We start from the raw sequence: 4383 nt of genomic DNA, 5'->3' as shown, positions 1-4383 counted from the left end.
TTGCCTGTCTGTCCGCCTGCCACAAAGTCCTGTTACTCTGTAAGAAATGACTCCCGGATAAATCCCATAATCCATCCGTTCTGCCCTCCTGTGTGGAGGTGTTTTTCTGAGAGAGGCAGCTAAGTGTACAACAGCACAACAACCGCTACTACTCAAAAAACAAACAACAACAACAACAACAACAAACACAGCAAACAATGAGAGTTCGAGATGTCGTCTCTGACCTCTGCTTATTTTTGTCCTCTTCATTTAAAACGCCATGAATATAATAATGAAGAGCTCTGCTGAAATTCATGCTGGAAAGCTGATGCTGATGCTTAGGATTATTATCCTAAATTGTTCATGACTTTATTTATATTTATATTTATATTTATATTTATATTTATATTTTTTATTTATTTTTACATTACTTTTATATTTTATATTTTAATTAATTAATTTAGTTTTAATTTTCTACATGCTACATTTTCTTTTTATTTATTTATTTACAGTTTTCTTTTATGTAATTTGTATTATTTTTCTTTTTCTTTTTTACGTTTTATCTATATTTATTTATTTATCTTTTTCCATTTTTCCATTGATTTATTTAATGTTTTTTTTTTATTTAAAAAAAAATATATATTTTATCTTTATTTAACTTCTTTTTAAATTTATTTTTACATTTAATTTATTTACAATTATTATTATTATTATTTCACATTTATTTTAATGTATTTAGTTTCCATATAATAATTGTCAAAGCCTTGTCTCCTTAGTTGAGAGCAGACCCTGATTATAATAAGGAAGACCGAGATGTTTCTCTCTAGCTCTGTTCAAAGAAAGCTTTGTTTGTCGTGCTCTGCTGAAATTCATGCCGGAAAGCTGATGCTGCTCGGATTATTATCAGCAAGACCCTGAAATTGCTTGGATTGTCCTCTTGCTCCGTTTTGTCATTTGATCCACAAGTCGCTTATTAGAAGTCCACTGGTGAATCAAAAAGTTCTTTCAGTTATTAAATCCAATTCCGAGATGTTCATTTAAGATCCTGCTTATTTATTTGCTTCATTTCTTTGAATAATCTATGTAATCAATTACAGCACTTAGTCAAAAACTTTTTTTGTTATTATCTCGGCCAAATATTGTCCTATCCTAAGAAACCATACATTAATGGAAAGCTTATTTATTCAGCTTTCAGATGATGTATAAATCTCAATTTCAAAAAATTGACCCTTATGACTGGTTTTGTGGTCCAGGGTCACATTTGTTGCAGAGTTTGTGTTTTTTGAAATACATTTACGTACATTTTATTTGTACTTTAGTTGTAGTACATGGCAAATAAATAGATAGATAGATAGATAGATAAAGATGTGAAATGTGAAAAAATCAAAACAAATGTTATTTAATCTTCTGAAGCCCATAGAATTTAAGTGAAAATTAATTGCGTTTTGTTTTTTGTAAAAATGTTCCTCTCCTATTTTCATCTCAAACAATCCAATTTGAAAATGCACACATTCCAATTTTGCATTGTACATTTTAAGGAAAAGAGCAGCGTGAACATTCTTTAAAATATCTTCTTTTGTGTTCCACTGATTTGGAAAGGCATGAAGGTCAGTAAATGATCACAGAATTGTATTTCTTTGGTAAACTATTCTTTTAATATGTACTATCAGTATCAAGAAAACATCTTGGCCTCATTTGGCCTCCTAAAATAGAAACATGACTTCCTGAGCAAAAAGAAGGTCATGGGATTTCAGGTGATGGTTCCGTTATGTCAGGCAACACGGGTTAAAGGTTAATTTTGGGGTCAGTGGGCAAATTACATCATTATGTTGATGGAAACTGAAATAACAGGTGACCACAAGGACAGGCTGTTGACCTTTTCTGTGCAAGGGTCACACAGCTGGAGGAAACTCCGGACCCTTCGCAGACTTACAATTACAAATCGCTTTGCCTGATAGAGTTTCTGAGGAACAACTAACCTGGTTAGTGGCATTAGGTCTTTGGAAGATATAATGCTTTTGCATCTAAATGAGAGAGAGATTCGTATACAATAATCATTACTCCAGTCTTCAGTGTCACATGATCTTCAGAAATCATTCTAATATGCTGATTTGCTGCTCAAGAAACATTTCTGATTATTATCAATATTGAAACATATTTTAGTGAAATGTGATGCATTTTATTTTTCAGGATTCTTTCATGAATAGAAAGTTCAGAGCAACAACATTTAATTGAAATAGATTTTTTATTTTTTTTCAAATCTTTCTTAAACCAAAGAAGTATATCACAGGTTCCATAACAATATTGTGCAGCACAACTGTTTTCAACATTGATGATAATCAGAAATGTTTCTTGAGCAGCAAATCAGCATATTAGAATGATTTCTGAAGATCATGTGACACTGAAGACTGGAGTAATGATGCTGAAAATACAGCTTTGATCACAGAAATAAATTACAGTTTAACAGATAGTTAGATGGAAACCAGTTATTTTAATTTGTAATAATATTTCACAATTTTACAGTTTTTACTGTATTTTTGTTAATCAAATAAATGCAGCCTTTGTGGGCATAAAATATGCTTTCAATAAATAAATAAATCATGGTTTTTCCAAACGTTTGGTGAGTAGTGTAGATGGACAGAACTCTGCTTGAACTCTAGTTTCTTTATATAAATTCCCATCAGACTCGAGCATTAGTCATTCCCACAGGTTTGATATTTTTATCTCTCAACTCAATATCATTCCAGGCAACATCTCATTTGTTTGTTTGATTTGTTTAGACTGAAGCCGCGCTATCAAGCTTCATGCCGGAGGGAAGAGACTCACTCAGTACCAGACTGTCTTTGTTTAGCTCTTACAGACAATGGGAAGCTGCCATTTTTGTGCTCGTTTGGTAAAAAACAAACTGCTAGAGTTCAATCAACTTGAATTTGGCTGGGATTTTCGATCCCTTCTGAAAGTAGGTTGTGGGGTTATGCATTTTCTTTGAATACGTCAGTCTGTGTGTTGTTGAGGCATTTGTTACTGCGGTGGTCTGAGGCTTTGGATCTCGCTGCATTTCCTAATTATTGGCTTTAATTATGCATTATACATTTTACACTCCTTCTCCAATTTCCTGTACCTTCTCTCCCATCCAGAAAGCTCAGTTATCATCCCGAGATCACGTAAGCTATGACGTCATAGACGACTGTTGTCTATAAAAGAAACGTCTGGTGCAATCGCAGAAAGCAAACATCTATAAAAGCAAGTCAAGCTCTATAATGAGGTGACATCACCAGGGTAGGGAAGACGTCGCTGGCCTGTATTTTCATTGGGTAGCGCTGTAGCAGGAAGAGTAATGATTATTCGACAGGGACAAACAGAGTGATATTGTTCCTGCCGTCGGCTCTGAAAGCACTGGCAGAATCGGTTTCAGTGAAAGTACTTCCAGGCGTATAAATTCAGTCTCAATGAGGAACATGGTTTTTTTTTTTTAGACCACAACTTACCAGTCTAATTTTTTTTATTGTTCCTAGTCAGGCTAAAGTGGGGAGTGCCACAAAATATGTTTGTGTTGAGGTGCTATTTTAAGATTTGCTGTGTTCAGACCAACTCAGCAGCACAGGTTTGATCAAAAACTTCCCTTTTCAAAAACTTCCTTAAGCCCATTATATATATATATATATATATATATATATATATATACACACACACACACACACATATGATTAAACTGTTTTACAAGAAAGTCAGAAAAATAGTAAAGCACTTTATTATTGTTATTATTTTTTATTTAGATGCCCAATTACAGTCAATAACACCAGAGACTGTGGAAAAGTACATAAAAACAAAGCCAGCAAGAATGCGAGCTGTTATCAAGGCCAAAGAAGGCCATACAAAATATTAAGTTTTTTAGTTATTATTTGTGAATAAAGACTATATAGTTGTTTCAATTTGTTATTTGCCTAATAAATGACAATAAAATGTTTAGTTTTAAACATATTCCTAAAATATTTTCTCTTTATTATGACAGGAGGTCTAATAAATTTGCTAAGCATATAGAGTGCTTAAATTTATTAGACTGTATTTATTGACTGTAATTGGACATCTGAATAAATAAATAAATAAATAAATAAATAAAGTGCTTTACTGTTTTTTTTTCTGCCTCTCTTGTAAAACAGTAAATTTGCAAATTCATGGATAACAACAATAATGATATTTCAGCATTAGAAACACTACTGTGAATAAAGAGCTTACACATACTGGTGGATTAACCATTACAGAATCATAAAAAAATTATTTTGGTAATCACCGATACTGTTAGTTTAGGGCAGCTGTGGCACAAATGGTCTAATAAATTAAGCACTCTGTGTGTGTGTGTGTGTATACGCACACATACACACACACACACACACACACACACAC

Source organism: Sinocyclocheilus rhinocerous, unplaced genomic scaffold, assembly GCF_001515625.1.
Source record: "Sinocyclocheilus rhinocerous isolate Xijiao unplaced genomic scaffold, SAMN03320098_v1.1 scaffold24, whole genome shotgun sequence".
In the NCBI taxonomy this organism is placed as follows: domain Eukaryota; kingdom Metazoa; phylum Chordata; class Actinopteri; order Cypriniformes; family Cyprinidae; genus Sinocyclocheilus; species Sinocyclocheilus rhinocerous.
Note: the sequence above shows the minus strand (reverse complement) of the source record.